Source organism: Mesoplodon bidens, assembly GCF_964165515.1.
Source record: "Mesoplodon bidens genome assembly, chromosome: 19".
NCBI classification, from domain to species: Eukaryota; Metazoa; Chordata; class Mammalia; order Artiodactyla; family Ziphiidae; genus Mesoplodon; species Mesoplodon bidens.
The window spans coordinates 21,085,915-21,103,754 of NC_138179.1; positions in this window are offsets into that span (position 1 = coordinate 21,085,915).

Below are 17,840 nucleotides of genomic sequence, written 5' to 3' on the forward strand. Positions count from 1 at the left end.
TAGCTCCACCGTCCAGAAGAGGAGCCATTGACTTAGAGGGGTAAGGGCCTGTCCTATTGCTCAGCAAGTCAGTGTGACAAGTGTCGAATTTTTGCCTGGTGCTCTTGCTGATGCTAAGTGTGTGCTGGGTTGCCTGGAGAAGGAGAAGGAAGTAGCCCTGCTTCTGTTAGTAATCCAGGTGTGGGAGTATGTGGGAAATTTATGGGATTAAGTGTCCTAGTGAGTGAACCTGTGTAAACACACATACAGCCCCTTGGTCTCAAAGAGCAGGCTAAGTGACTGTGATGGAACTTTAGAAAATTACAATAAAGTACAGAGGAGTTTAATCATTGACTTCTGTGAACTGGGAACTTGGGTGTCCCAAATTATAGGGGCATCCATCGTGGATATGGGGGATGAGCTCTATTCTGGGACTGGTCCTTCCAGTGACAACATCCCCGCCCAACACCTCCATGGCAGGAATTTGACAAGCTCACCCCTAGCCTTCCTACTCACTCTTGAGATTTGGACATTTCCCAGCCAGTGCCTGATCCCTTTAAGCATTTATAGACTCTATATATTCTAGGACTTTTTGGGGTGCATGTGTGAGCATCACCCAGAGTTGTGTATGTGAGAGGGTATTGAGGTTTATGGGCTTGAGGTAGATGCCTCATGGTTTTTTCAGTCAGTCTGTGAACAAGAGTAAAGTGCCTTGGAAATGCAGAAAGGGTGGTGACTTCCCAACTGCCTGTATCCTGAAGGGCCTCTTTGAGAAGTGACATTTGTGCTAATTTTTGGAAAATTTTCCCACCCCCTCGGAGGGAGGAGACAAGATGGCGGAGTAGGAACTTGAGTTCACCCCCTCACAGGAAAACACCAAAATCACAACTAACAGCTGAATAATCATCGACAAAAAAGACTGGAATCTACCAAAAAAGATAATCTACATCCAAAGACAAAGAAGAAGCCACAACAAGACGGTAGGAGGGGTGCTTTTGTGATACCAAATCCCATACCCACCAGGTGGGCGACCCACAAGCTGGAAAATAAGTATATTGAAGAGGTTCTCTCACAGGAGTGAGCATTCTGAGCCCCATGTCAGGCTCCCCAGCCTGGGGGTCTGGCCTCAGGAGGAGGAGCCACTAGAGCATTTATTTGGCTTTGAAGGCCAGTGGGCCTTGAGTGCAGGAGCTACACAGGACTGGGAGAAACAGAGACTCCATTCTTGGAGGGCGCACACAAAGTTTCGCATGCACTGGGACCCAGGGCAAGGCAGTGACCTCCTTAGGAGCCTGGGCCAGACCTACCTGAGGGTCTTGGAGGGTCTCCTGGGGAGGTGGGGGTTGGCTGTGGCTCACTGGGTGGGCAAGGACACTGGTGGCAGAGGCCCCAGGGGATATTCATTGATGTGAGCCCTCCCAGAGGTTGCCATTTTAGCATGGAGACCTGGCCCCACTCAACAGCCTGCAGGCTCCCAGGCCAAACAACCAACAGTGTCGGAAGCCAGCCCCAGCCATCAGCAGACAGGCTGCCTAAAGACATCCTGAGCACACAGCTGCGTCTAAACACACCCCTTGAAATGGCCCTGTCCACCAGAGGGCCAAGATCCAGCTCCACCTACCAGTGGGCAGGCACCAGTCCCTCCCACCAGGAAGCCCACACAAGCCCTTGGACCAACCTCGCCCATCGGGGGCAGACACCAGAAGGATAAGGAACTACAACTCTGCAGCCTGAAACGGAGACCACAAACAAGAAAGTTAGACAAAATGAGACAGCAGAGAAATATGTTCCAGATGAAGGAACAAGATAAAACCCCAGAAGAACACCTAAGTGAAGTGGAGATAGGCAATTTGCCTGAAAAAGAATTCAGAGAATGAGAGTAAAGATGATGCAAGATCTCAGAGAAAGAATGGAAGCACAGACCAAGAAGATACAAGAAATGTTTAACAAGGAGGTAGAAGATTTAAAGAACAAGGAGCTAGAAGATTTAAAGAACAGATGAATAATACAATAACTGAAATGTAAAATACACTAGAGGGAATCAATAGCAGAATAAATGAGGCAGAAGAACAAGTAAGTGAGTTGGAAGACAGATTGGTGGAAATCACTGCTGCAGAACAGAATAAAGAAAAAAGAATGAAAAGAAACGAGGACAGTCTAAGAAGCCTGTGGGACAACATTAAACGCACCAACATTTACATTATAGGGGTCCCAGAAGGAGAAAAGAGAGAGAAAGGGCCTGAGAAAATATTTGAAGAGATAGCTTTCCTAACTTGGGAAAGGAAACACGTCCAGGAAGCACAGAGAGTCCCATACAGAATAAACCTAAGGAGGAACATGCCAAGACACACAATCAAACTGACGAAAATTAAAGACAGAAAATATTAAAAGCAATAAAGAAAAAGCAGCAAATAACATACAAGGGAATCCCCATATGGTTATCAGCTGAATTTTCAACACAAACCCTGCAGGCCAGAAGGGAACAGCACAATATATTTAGCGATGAAAGGGAAAAACCTACAACCAGGAATACTTGACCCAGCAAGGCTCTCATTCAGATTCGACAGAGAAATCAAAAGCTTTACAGACAAGCAAACACTAAGAGAATTGGCACCACCAAACCAGCTTTACAACAAATGCTAAAGGAACTTCTCTAGGTGGAAAAGGAAAGGTCACAATCAGAAACAAGAAAATTACAAATCAGGCAAGAGTATAGTAAAGGTAGGAAATCATCCACACACAAATAGGATATCAAAACCAGCAATTGTGAGAAGAGGAGAGCACAAATGCAGGATACTGGATATGCATTTGAAATTAAGAGACCGGTAACTTCAAACAATCCTGTATATATACAGACCGCTGTATCAAAACCTCATGGTAACTGCAAATAAAAAATCTACAATAGATAACACACACAAAAAAGAAAAAGCAATCCAAACACAACTCTAAAGATAGTCATCAAATCCCAAGAGAAGAGAATGAAAGAGGAAGGGAAGAAAAAAGACTCACAAACCAAATCCTAACAATTAACAAAATGGCAATAAGAACATACATATCGATAATTACCTCAAATGTAAATGGATTAAATGCTCCAACCAAAAGACATAGACTGGCTGAATGGATTAAGAAAAACAAGACCCGTATATACTGTCTACAAGAGACCCACTTCAGATCTAGGGACACATACATACAAACTGAAAGTGAGGGGATGGAAAAAGATATTTCATGCAAATGGAAATCAAAAGCTAGAGCAGCAATACTCATATCAGGCAAAATAGACTTTAAAATAAAGACTGTTACAAGAGACAAAGAAGGACACTATATAATGATCAAGGGATTAATCCAAGAAGAAGATATAACAATCATAAATATATATGCACCCAATATAGCAGCACCTCAATATATAAGGCAAATGCTAACATCCATAAAAGGAGAAATTGACAGTAACACAGTAATAGTGGGGGACTTTAACACCCCACTTACATCAATGGACCAGACAGAAAATCAATAAGGAAACACAGGTCTTAAATGACACATTAGACCAGATGGACTTAATTGATATTTATAGAACAGTCCATCTGAAAGCAGCAGAATACGTATACTTCACAACTGCACATGGAACACTCCAGGACTGATCACATGCTGGCCACAAAGCAAACCGCAGTACATTTAAGGAAGTTGAAATAGGACTTCCCTGGTAGCGTAGTGGTTAAGAATCCGCCTGCCAATGCAGGGGACATGGGTTTGAGCCCTAGTCGGGGAAGATCCCACATGCCACGGAGCAACTAAGCCCGTGCACCACAACTACTGAGCCTGCGCTCTGGAGCCCACAAGCCACAACTACTGAAGCCCGCACGCCTAGAGCCTGTGTTCCGCAACAAGAGAAGCCACCGCAGTGAGAAGCCTGTGCACCACAACGAAGAGTAGCCCCCACTCGCCGCAACTAGAGAAAGCCCGCATGCAGCAACGAAGACCCAACGCAGCCAAAAATAAATAAATAAACTTATAAAAGAAAAAAGAAAATTGAAATCGTATCAAGCATCTTTTCCGACCACAACGCTATAAGATTAGAAATCAAGTATAAGAAAAAAAACTGCAAAAAATACACAAACGTGTAGGCTGAACAATATGTTACTAAACAACCAGTGGATCACCACAGAAGTCAAAGAGGAAATAAAAAAGTACCCAGAGACAAATGAAAATGAAAATACAATGATCCAAAACCTTTGGGGCATGGCAAAAGCAGTTCTAAGAAGGAAGTTTATAGCAATACAATCTTACCTCAGGAAACAAGAAAAATCTTAAATAAACAAACTAACCTTACCCCTAAAGCAACTAGAGGAAGAAGAACAAACAAAACCCAAAGTTAGTAGAAGGAAAGAAATCATAAAGATCACAGAAGAAATAAATGAAATAGAGATGAAAAAAACAATAGAAAAGATCAATGGAACTAAAGAATGTTCTTTGGAAAGATATACAAAATTGATAAACCTTCACCCAGACTCATCAAGAAAAAAAGGGAAAGGGCTCAAATTGGTAAAATTAGAAATGAAAAAAATTACAACTGACACCACAGAAATACAAAGGATCACGAGAGACTACTACAAGCAACTATATGCCACTAAAATGGACAACCTAGAAGAAATGGACAAATTCTTAGAAAGGTACAATCTGCCAAAACTGAACCAAGAAGAAATGGAAAATATGTATCACGCGTACTGAAATTGAAACTGTGATTTAAAAACTTCCAACAAGCAAAAGTCCAGGACCAGATGACTTCACAGGCGAATTCTATCAGACATTTAGAGAAGAGTTAAAAGCTATCCTTCTGAAACTATTCCAAAAAACTTCAGAGGAACACTCCCAAACATTCTCTGAGGCCACCATTGCCCTGATACCAAAACCAAAGATACCACAAAAAAAGAAAATTACAGGCCAATAACACTGATGAACATAGACGCAAACATTCTCAACAAAATACTGGCAAACCGAATCCAACAATACATTAAAAGGATCATACACCACAATCAAGTGGCATTTATTCCAGGGATGCAATGATTTTTCAGTATCCACAAATCAATCAGTGTGATACATCACATTAACAAATTGAAGAATAAAAACCATACGATCATCTCAGTAGATGCAGAAAGAGCTTTTGACAAAATTCAGCACACATTTATGATTAAAAAAATAAAAAAAAACACTCTCCAGAAAGTGGACATAGAGGGAACCTACCTCAACATAAAGACCATATATGACAAACTCACAGCTAACATCATACTCGATGGTGAAAAGCTGAAAGCATTTCCTCTAAGATCAGGAACAAGACAAGGATGACCACTCTTGCCACTTTTATTCAGCATAGTTTTAGAAGTCCTAGCCATGGCAATCAGGGAGAAATAAAGAGATAAAAGGAATCCAAATTGGAAAAAAAAGAAGTAAAACTGTCACTGTTTGCAGATGACATGATACTATCCATAGAAAATCCTAAAGATGCTACCAGAAAACTACTAGAGCTCATCAATGAATTTGGTAAGGTTACAGGATACAAAATTAATACACAGAAATCTGTTGCATTTCTATATACTAACAATGAAAGATCAGAAAGAGAAATTAAGGAAACAATCCCATTTACTATCACACCCAAAAGAATAAAATACCTAGGAATAAACCTACCTAAGGAGGCAAAATACCTGTACTCTGAAAACTGTAAGATGCTGATGAAAGAAATCGAAGATGACACAGATGGAAGGATATACTATGTTCTTGGATTGGAAGATTCAATATTATCAAAATGACTATACCACCCAAAGCAATCTACAGATTCAATGCAATCACTGTCAAATTACCAATGGCATCTTCCACAGAACTAGAACAAAAAATTTTAAATTTGTATGGAAACACAAAAGACCCTGAATAGCCAAAGCAATTCTGAGAAAGAAAAACGGAGCTGGAGAAATCAGGGTCCCTGACTTCAAACTATACTACAAAACTACAGTAATCAAGATATTATGATGCTGGCACAAAAACAGAAATACAGATCAATGGAACAGGATACAGAGCCCAGAAATAAACCCACACACCTATGGTCAATTAATCTATGATATGACAAAGGAGGAAAGAATATACAATGGAGAAAAGATGGTCTCTTCAGTAAGTGGTGCTGGGAAAACTGGACAGGTACATGTAAAAGAATGAAATTAGAACATTCTCTAACACTACACACAAAAATAAACTCAAAATGGATTAAAGACCTAAATGTAACATGAGATACTGTAAAACCCTTAGAGGAAAACAGGCAGAACACTCTGACATGAATCACAGCAAGATCTTTTTGGATCTATCTCATAGAGTAATGAAAATAAAAACAAAAAGAAACAAACGGGACCTAATGAAACTTAAAAGCTTTTGCTCAGCAAAGGAAACCATAAACAAAATGAAAAGACAACCCACAGAATGGGAGAAAATATTTGCAAACAAAGCAACCAACAAAGGATTAATCTCCACAATATTCAAACAGCTCATGCAGCTCAATATCAGAAAAAATAAAAAAGAACAACAACAACAAAACAAACAACCCAATCAGAAAGTGAGCAGAGGATCTAAATAGACATTTTTCCAAAGAAGACATACAGATGGCCAAGAGGCACATGAAAAGATGCTCAACATCACGAATTATTAGAGAAATGCAAACCAAAACTACAGTGAGGTATCACCTCACACTGGTCAGAATGGCCATCATCAAAAAATCTACAAACAGGGACTTCCCTGGTGGTCCAGTGGTTAAGAGTCCATGCTCCCAATGCAGGGTGCCCGGGTATGGGGAACTAGATCCCACATGATGCAACTAAGAGCCCGTATGCCGCAACTAAGAGATCCCGCATGCCACAACTAAAGATCTCACATGTCACAACTAAAAAGATCCCACATGCCGCAATGAAGATCCTGTGTGCTGCAACTAAGACCTGGTGCAGCTGAATAAATAAATAAATTTTAAAAAATCTACAAACAATAAATGCTGGAGATGGTGCAGAGAAAAGGGAACCCTCCTACACTGTTGTTGGGAATGTAAATTGGTACAACTACTATGGAGAACAGTATGGAGGTTCCTTAAAAAACTAAAAATAGAACTACAATATTATCCAGCAATCCCACTCTTGGGCATGTATCTGGAGAAAACCATAATTCAAAAAGATACATGTGGGACTTCCCTGGTGGTGCAGTGGCTAAGAATCTGCCTGCCAATTCAGGAGACACAGGTTCAATCCCTGGTCTGGGAAGATCCCACATGCCGCGGAACAACTAAACCCATGCACCACCACCGAGCCTGCGCTCTAGAGCCCGCAAGCCACAATTACTGAGCCCGCGTGCTGCAACTACTGGAGCCCGCGCTCCACAACAAGAGAAGCCACCACAATGAGAAGCCCACGCACCGCAACGAAGAGTAGCCCCAGCTTGCTACACCTAGAGAAAGCCCACGCACAACAACGAAGACCCAACGCTGCCAAAAAATTGAAAAAAAAAAAAGATACATGCACTCCAATGTTCACTGCAGCACTATTTACAATAGCCAGACGTGGAAGCAACCTAAATGTCCATTGACAGAAGAATGGATAAAGAAGATGTGGTACATATACACAATGGAATATTACTCAGCCATAAAAAGAAATGAAATAATGCCATTTGCAGCAACATGGATGGACCTAGAGATTATCATTCTAAGTGAAGTCAACAGAGAAAGACAAATATCATATATCACTTACATGTGGAATTTAGGAAGATGATACAAATGAACTTATTTACAAAAGAGAAACAGACGCACAGACTTCAAAACCAAGACTTTGGTTACCAAAGGGGAAAGGTGGTGGCGGGGGTGGGAAGAATAAATTAGGACATTGGGATTAACACACACACACTATTATATATAAAATAGATAACCAACAAGGACCTACTGTGTAGCACAGGGAACTCTACTGAATATTCTGTAATAACCTATATGGGAAAAGAATCTGAAAAAGAATGGATATATGTATAACTAAACCACTCTGCTGTACACCTGAAACTAACACAACATTTTAAATCAAATACACCTCAATATAAAATAAAAATTTAATTTAAAAAGATAATTATTATGGATGGTTATACCATTTATGCAAAGATAAAGTACAAATTTAAATTGTCAAAAAATTTTTTCCCTCAACTTATTTTGAAAAATTTTAAACCTGCAGAAAAGTTGAAAGAACAGTACAGTATATAACCCTTCCATGGATTGACCAATTAACCTTTGCCATGTGAGTTTTTATCTCTGTAACTACGTCTGTATCTACGTGTAGACGTGTATTTACACATGCACGTATGTCTCTATAATCAGTACATTTATATCTATACACATTTCTTTGTTGTTGGATCACATAAAAGTTGCAGACAGCATGGCCCCTCACCTCTAAACTCTTCAGCATTATCTCCTAAGATGAAGGACATTTTTCTACATAATCACAATACCACTAACAAACCTAAGAAAAGTAACAGTAATTCAATAGTACCAACTATATACAGTTGACCCTTGAACAACGTGGGGGGTTAGGGGTGACAACCCTCTGAGCAGTCAAAACAGAGTTGGCCCTCTGCATCCGAGGTCCTGCATCTGAGGATTCAACCAACCTCAGATCACATATTACTGTCATATTTACAACTGGAAAAAAAAAAGGTGTATAAGTGGACCCATGCAGTTGAAATCCTCATTGTTCAAGGGTCAGCTGCAGTGTGGTATTCAAATTTCCTTATTTAAAAAAAAAAGTCTTTTATAGCTGTTTGTTTTTTAGGTGGAGGGGGCTTAAGGATCACCACAAGGACAAAGGTGCATAGGTGTGAAAACTCCTGCAATAGTGATTTTTCAAAAATGCAAAGAACCTGAATCCTGGAAGCTGTAGATAGGTAAAGTTGACATTGACCCTGAGGAAGATGCCAGAACAGAAAATTTTCTAATTTAAATTGTATTCTGAGTGGATAATATATTCATCTGGTTCAAAACTCAAGAGGTACAAAAGGTTTGTTGAAAAGTCTTCTTGCCCGTTCTCTAGTCACTCAGACTTTCTTTTTTTACCTGAGCAGCAAGTATTAGCAGTTTTATATTTTCTTCCAGAGATAATGTATGCATACACAAGCAAATATGAAAATCCTTCCTTTTTCACACAAGTAGTAGTGTTTTATCACTTAATATAAATCATATAATTTCACTAAGTCATGGGGTTGATTCGTTTGACAAATACTGAATACCAATTATGTACCAGGTACTGCTCTCTCGTTAATACATATATTTTGAAATAATTATAGATTCACAGGAGGTTGCAAAGTCTAGAGGGGAGAGGAGTCATGAAGTCCCCTTCCCCACTTTTCCCAGCCTTACATGTTTATAGTACAATATTAAAACCAGGAATTTAATGTTGATATAGCAATAGGCACCTGTTTTACAAACTGGAGATGGAGCAGTGAACAGCCCTTAAGTGGGGTGGGGTAGATAAATATGTAAAATGTATGTTAGGTGGTGGTGACATGTCCAGTGGGAAAACAAGGAAAGAGGAATAGGTGTGGGTGTTTTTCAACATTTTATTATGAAAATATTCAGACATGAAGAAAAGTTGAAAGAATTATACTGAGAATACCCATATATCTACACGTTACTGCATGTGTGAGTGTGTGTGTGTGTGTGTGTGTGTGTGTGTGTGTGCAGGCGCATGCGAATTTTAAGTACGGTGGTCAAGGAAGGTCTTGCTGAGAATGTGACGGTGAAATAAAGACCCAAAGGAGTCCAGTGGTTAGGACTTGGCGCTTTCACTGCTGAGGGCATGGGTTTGATCCCTGGTTGGGGACCTAAGATCCCTCAAGTCTTGTGGCCAAAAAAAGAAAAGACCCAAAGGAGTTGGTTGGGGGAGAAAGACCATGGGGTTCTGGGGGAAGAGTTTTCCAGGCCGAGGGCACAGCAATTAGAAGGCCCTTAAGTGGGAGCATTCTTGGGGTGTTGGAGGAAAGCAGGGAGGCCAGGGAGCTTGAAAAACAGGAGATGAGGTCAGAGGTAATAAGGTGGCTTTTGACTGCTTATAGTGGTTTTTGCCAGGTTGAACATTTTTATTTTTATTAATTGCATTTATCAATAAGTCTTTTAAAGCTCCTAGGTTTTGAGTCACTTTTAAAAAGCCCTCACCATTCTGAGGTTGTTAGAAGATTCTCACTTCTTTTTCTAGTATTTTTAAGATCCCATCCTTTTATAATATTAATTCTTTTATGATTTTAGTTTTTATATTTAAATCTTTCATCCATTTGGAATTTATCATAGTGTAAGGCATGAGGTACAGATCTGGCTTTACTGTTTTGTCCAAATGTCATTTATTAAACAACCCACCTTTCCCTGATTTGAAATGCCACCTTTGCTACATTCTAAATTCCTGTACGTGTGTATTTGGGTCTATTTCTTGACCTTGTGTTCTACTCCATTGATCTGTGCACACTTATTGATTGTGGCTTTATGATATGTTCCAATATCTGGTAGGAAGAGTAGGTTACTAAAGTGTGTTTGAGCTTGACCAAAATAACTGGTAGGAACCAGAATGGGTTCACAATTCAGAACAGGGCCTATCAGACTCGCCCTTCTGGGTTTCTGGATCGATAGCCCAGGAAATGGGGAGAGTGCTTGACTTCAGCAAGCTCTTCATCAGTCTCCCAATATGCTTGTGGCCAGTGTAGAGAATGGTGGCCACATATTAGGAGAGTTAAATTATTCAAGCAGTTAATAATCATACCCAAAGAACAATAGATCAGGGTCATCCTGGAGATTTCTTGGGCTGTGTTCCAGACCTTGCTCAAAATTCCTCTAAGTAACGTGGATGGAGAGCTGTGTACTAAATTTTCGTGGGACACAAAGTCGGAAGGTTAGCATGTATTTGGAATTGTCTGACAAGGATTTTTTTAAAAGTTGCATGGTAGGATTTCATAGGGGTCAGAATATCGTTCTGTCTTTGGGCTTCTCAAGCAATTGCATAGTATAGGAAGTTGTGGCTTAGCAGAAAGAGGGGGATTTGGAGATGGTTGGGGGCTTAGGAGAGCCTGGAGCAGGTGATAAAAGGGGGCGTGGGGATGTGGGTGGATGGGTTAGTGGGGGGCCTTGAAAGCTCTGCCCAGGAGTTTGGGCTTTTCTCTAGGTGGCAGGGATTCCTTTAACGTTTAACCTGGAGGAGGGAAGCGACAAGTTCTATTTTCCATCAGCTTTGGCAGCCCGTGGAGGAGAGCAGGAGCCTGAGGGGTCAGAGAGGAAATGAACACTGGTGTAGGTGGAGGACGTTGAAGCGTGACTTTGGGCAGTGGCCGTAGGCAGGGATGCGCAGGTCGGGCTCTCTGGCTGTCTAAGAGTGCCCTTTGGCCTGCTCTCTGGTATCCGTGAATGCTTCAGTTTGGGGGACTCTTGCCAAAGGCTGGCTGGGCCTTGCCTGGGGACAGTCTCAAAGTCTTTCCACTTTTTCCCAGGAAGCAGATTAGTCTCCTGCCATCTCTCAGTACCACGTGTCAGTGTCATTGCTTACAATCCCCCAGAGATGGGGCTTTGAGAGGATAGCTAGCTAGAAACTATAGATAATCCCCCAAATGGCAGGGCCTATGGCCAAGACTGAAGTAATTTTGGGTTTCTTGAGTGCTTATGGGGTACAAGCAGGGTAGCAGGCATTGCGGAAATAAAGAATACATTATTTGAGATCCTTCTCTAAAGGGATTCACAACCTGGCAATAATTAGAACACTTGGAGCAGTTCCTCTAGGATAGCAAGCAGCTGCATATGTGGGGTTTGGAGCTCAGGAGAGGGATCGGGGCTGCAGAGAGATTTGGGAGGGGGTAAGTCACCCAGGAATACGATTTGAGTGAAAAAAGTAGGCTGTGTATGGAACTCAGAAAACACTAACATTTTAAGGGCAAGAGGAGCCTTTACAGAAGAGGGAAGGGAACTTGGAGAGGGTGATGTCCCAGAAAATGAGAGAAGAGCTTCAAACGGGAGGGAGAAAGCATCAGTGCTGCTGAGAAATGTCCATGGGATTTGTCAGTGATCAGTGGGTTTGGGCAGAGCAGTCTCAGAGGGTGGGGGGGGGGGCAAAACTCAGTGGGGGAGTTGGAAGGCGAGAAAAGGGGGAGAGCAAGATTCTGCACAGGAAGGAGAGGGGAGAAGATGGGTAGTGAGGGCGTTGGCCACAGGCAGGCTCTGCTCCTGGCGCGTTCTCTGCACGCTTTCTGTCTGCTGCAGAGGGCCAGCTGCTCAGCCTCGCATATGGTTCCTGTCACAGCCTCCAGGGACAGGCAGAGCTCCCCAGGCAGGTCTCAGCCTCTGGTCACCCCTAACAGAGGCAGAGAGCTGACGTTTTCACAGGGGCTTTGGACATCCCATCTAAAATCACCTCTCCTGGGGCTTCCCTGGTGGCGCAGTGGTTGAGAGTCTGCCTGCCAATGCAGGGGACACGGGTTCGAGCCCTGGTCTGGGAAGATCCCACATGCCGCGGAGCAACTAGGCCCGTGAGCTACAACTACTGAGCCTGCGCGTCTGGAGCCTGTGCTCCGCAACAAAAGAGGCCCGCGCACCGCGATGAAGAGTGGCCCCTGCTTGCCACAAGTAGAGAAAGCCCTCGCACAGAAACGAAGACCCAACACAGCCAAAAGTAAATAAATAAATAAAATAAAATAAAATAAAATAAAATACGATCACCTCTCCTGGGACTTCTCTGGCGGTCCGGTGGGTACGACTATGCACTTCCACTGTAGGGGGCAAGGGTTCGATCTGCGGTTGGGGAACTAAGATCCCCCATGCCGCGTGGCACGGCCAAAACATTAAAGAAAGTAAAATCACCCCCTGCTGTCCCCACCTGCCATCATCAAGCCCCTCCCCTGCGTCCCCCCACGCTCCGCTTTGTAGCGCTTAGCGCCACCTGGCACGTGCGATTTAGTGTGAGTTTACTTGGAGCTGTCACCTCCCAGCAGGATGTAAAGCACCGTCAGAGCAGAGACTCTTGTTGTGGTCTGTCCACTGCAGCAGTATTGCCAAGTCCCAAATTCCTGGTTTGAGGCGGGGGGGGGGGGGGGCTCAGTCACCACCAGATGAATGAACAAGTGAATGAGTCACTGAGGAGGAATCCCTGCAGGGACCTGGGAGGTGTCACAAGCACAGATAACCGAGGTTCCCCTCAGTCCCTTCCCGAGCTGAAAGTGTGAAACAAGCAAGACTCACCCACAACCTGATATGCTCTGCAAGAGCCAGCTCTCCAGCTGACGGGCGTGTTTGTAGAAGGTTCAGCAGAGTTGATCCTGTCAGGCTGAGGTCACCCAGCGTTCTTCTCACACAGCGCCTGTCCCAGCCCTCTCCCTCTGAAAAGGCTGAAGGCAACAACAAAGCACGGGCTGGGGCTGTAGGGCCCCTGGGGCTGCGCTGCCCCTGCCCCCTGCAAGCCAAGGAGACCCTTCCAGGGGCGGCTCTCAGGGCACAGATCCTGGGGCGCCCACGGGGGCCACCTCCCGGGCCTCCGTCTCCCCAGGGTCACAATGATCTCCAGTCCACGTGCCTGGTTCACTCTCCCCGCTTCGGGTCTCTACCTGCCCCGGGCCCAGGTGGAGAGCTGCTTTCAGGTGCCCAGGATGCTACCACCTGCCCAGGGGACTTCCCTAAACACTCTCTCATCTGTAGCACCTCCTGCATAGGGCTCGGCTCGGGTGCTATGTATTCTTTTCTCTCTGTGATTCCTGGCAAACACTGGGCCTGGAGGAGTCATTAGTAAACGGTAAGTAAACGGATCCAGTGTGTGATCCAGAGTTCAAGAGGAAGCTGCCCGCTTTCAGTCCTTTGTGATTATACTGGTCTCCCTAATCTCATGCTGTTCTGATGTTTCCCAATTTGATAACTCAGTTTTGCCCCAGATTAGGTCACCTCTCTGACCCCTCTCAGTCTACCCTCTTCTTTGTTTCTCCGGCTCCCATGTGGTGGCACATCGCTTAAGCCACACTATTTTTTTTTTTTTTTGGCTGCACCCCGCGGTATGCAGGATCTTAGCTCCCCGACCAGGGATCGAACCTGTGCTCCCTGCAGTAGAAGCACAGAGTCTTAACCACTGGACCACCAGGGAAGTCCCTTAGGCCACACTTTTGAGTCTTAAACACCAAGAATCTGCACCCATTTACATGTTGATCATTTCAGTCCCTGTCAACCAGCCTGGAGGTTACTTGCTTTCATTTGTCACACTCCACGAACCATCTCTGTTTCTCTCTGCTTCCAGCGAGCCATTCACTCACTCACTGCTTCCACAACACGCACTACACCTGTAATGTACCTCCTGTAGGCCACACATGATGCTGAATGCTAGAAGGAACACAAAGGAGAACTACCCAGTCACTGTCTCCAAGGACATCTCAGGCTCCTGGGGAAGAGGAAGCTAAATAGAAGAATGCCATGAAATGAATTTGTTCTGTAATTATAGAGCACAGTGGGAGCCCTGGAAGAGAGCTGTTGGGTCCACAAGGGGGTAGGGATAGTGGGGAGATATAAGGGCATAAGGGCTTTCAAGAGCTGTGTCTGTTGTCTGGGGGACAGACATTTTGGATAGAAGGTTGGGAAACTCCACCAACCCCAAGTGACTGGGGCCAAGAAGAAGGACATTTCACATTAAAATTTTTTTTCATAGCCATAGAAAAGTTAACAGAATAGCAGTACAACAGACACCCACATACCTTTCACTTAATCAAATATTGATATTTTGTCACATATGCTTTTTCTTTACCTTGAACCATTTGGGAGTAAGTTGTATCATCATACTTTACACTTCAATACTCCCACATGCCTAAATATTTATACGGTATTTCCTAAGATTAAGGACATTCTCTTACACAGTCATGATATGATTATCAGTCAAGAAATTTAACAATTGAGAGGCTACTATTACCTAATATGTTGCCCATATTTGCAATTCCTCAACTGTCCCACTAGTTTCCATTACAGCTGTTTGCAAATTTCACCTCTTTATGTCACTAAGTCATGGTACCTTAGACCCATCTGTGACCTGAACTCTATCCCTTGTCCCATTCCTGAGTTTCCTCCCTTCCCTGACCTATATCCATATACATATAGGTCACCTATATCCATTCACGGCCCTTAGTTGGATCTCTGAAGCATGGGCCACCTCTGCTAACTCCTGCTTTGTTGTTAAAGCATTAGATTCTAGAATTAGTATTTACTTCTTCCTTTCTCTTCAATCAAAAGCAAAAATAATCCCAACTAACAAGAGGTTCATAACTTTTTACTAAAAAGATGCCTGTCAAACAACAATGCCATATATTTCAGACAAAGATAAGGTCCAGGTTGTAGGGAGGGCTAATAGACTATCAAGCTTCCACCAAGCATCTCTCTCTTCTCATCTGTCCCACAGTCATGAAGGGTGGGGCCCTTGACCACTGGAATGAGACACACACACAAACACCTAACCTAGGTTCATCACTTGCATCACTTCTTCAGTTTTCCCAGAACACTGAGGTTGGCACTCAAAAAGACCTCTGAACTTATGTGTCAGGCTGATTAGGTGATACAACTGCTCTTGTAACAACACAGTAGGCATTCATATTTTTGTGGAATGAATGAAACATATAAAGGAATGGTTGGAGAAGCCAGGAATTGACCGGACAGCAGGCAGTGGGAAAAGGAAGTTTGGGATTGGTTTGAGCTATTCCATTATTTTTTTTCTTCCAGTTTTATTGAGATAAAACTGACATATAGGACTGGATAAATTTAAGGTGGATAGCATAATGATTTGACTTACATACATCATGAAATGATTATCACAATAAGTTTAGTGAACATCCATCATCTCGTATAGTTACAAAATTAAAGAAATAAAAAGTATTTTTCCTTGTGATGAGAACTCAGGATTTACTTTCTTAACTTTCATATATAACTTACAGCAGTGTTACTTCTCATGTTGTACATTACATCCCTAGTACTTATTTATCTTATAACTGGAAGTTTGTACCCTTTGACTGCCTTCATCCAATTCCCACCTGCCCCAGTAACCACACATCTGATCTCTTTTTCTATAAGTGAGTTTCTTTTTGAAGTACAGTTGACCTACAACATTATGCTAATTCCTGTTACACAACAACATACTTATTCGATATTTCTATACATTTCAAAATGATCACCATGATAAGACTAGTTATGATATCTCACCATACAAAGATATCACATAGATATTGGGACTTCCCTCGTGGCACACTGGTTAAGAATCTGCCTGCCAGTGCAGGGGACACGGGTTCGAGCCCTGGCCCAGGAAGATCTCACTTGCCACAGAGCAACTAAGCCCAGTGCGCCACAACTACAGAGCCTGCGCTCTAGAGCCCACAAGCCATAACTACCGAAGCCCCCGCGCCTAGAGCCCATGCTCCACAGCAAGAGAAGCCACTGCAATGAGAAGCACGTGCACCACCACAAAGAGTAGCTCCCGCTTGCTGCAACTAGAGAAAGCCTGCGCGCAGCAACGAAGACTCAATGCAGCCATTAAATAAATAAATAAATAAATGCCAAAACCAAACCAAAACAACAAAGAAAGAAGGCAGTGGGCATTCCAAGAAGACTGCCCAGATTGTCTACATTGCTAAACATGCCCAGCCCTAACCACCATATGGATGGGACATTAACCCAAGGGTGACCAGAAGGGACCATAAAAGAAGCCCAGTTTCTTTCCCCCTGGTACAGACCCTCTCTTGGTCTCACCTGTTGCTCCCTTGCAGTGTATCCAATAAATCTCGCTTTCTACCCTCGCTTCTGACTCAATAAATTCTTTTACCACCCTCGTTGCCCGCCCCTTCACTGCACACTGTGGCATCTTGGTGGCCCCTACGGGGAGTGCCTCTCTCTCCTCTCTGTGCCTTTTCTGATCGTCTTCCAACACGCAGTGATCGGCCTACTGGGCCTACTGACTTGGGGCAATTGAAGGTCCCCGGCAGCGGCTACTCCTCAGTGAGACCGGAAGCCCTCCCGACCAGTGAGACCAGAAGCCCTCCGGGTCGGGACTCTGACTCGCTGTCACCCTAAGGGGTACGGTCTCTTCTTCTCTTCAACACCGCGGATGGTCTGAGGTCCCTGGAGACCCGGGATGGCGCACCCTGGCCAAGGAGACTGTTCAGACGTAAAACCTGGCCCCAAACAGATCGATAGTCCCTGTCCGATCAGGTGGCAGTGTCCTTTGGCCCCAGCCTTGGGACTCCTCACTTCCGATGCCTAGTGCAGTCGGCAGTGGCAGCTCGTCTGGGGTAAATCCAGGCACGCTGTGAGATCCCCTTTTCCTTTCCATTCTCCCTTGAGGACCACCCATCCTGATCCACCAACATCTCCAGGTACTTCAAACGAGTCGAGTCACCACAAAACCAGTGAGTTTCCCTTCTCGGCTGGCCCGAGACCACTTTCCACTCCCTCATTCTTGGGCTGTTCACCCAAGGCCCGACACATGTTGGCTGGGTGTCAGGAGGCCTCTGTCAGACAGAGCACGCCTCCAGAGGTCCTCTATTCTGTGTGTGTGTTGGGGGGTGGCGCCCCAGTCTAGAGCACAACCTCAGGTCCCCTGCGGACACTACAGAGGCCCATCTCCCTCTAGGGACACCTTTTGGGCAGACGCTGTGCCTGGTTAAGATCCAATATGGGTCTCACACCTTCTATTCCTGCGGAGTCACCTTTGGGACGTATTCTTAAAAACTGGACTAAATTTGATCCCCAAACTCTCAAAAAGAAACAGCTAGTATTCATTGCTGGATCAGGAGGTCTGGCCCCTCAATTGATCCCTAAACTATAACACCATCCT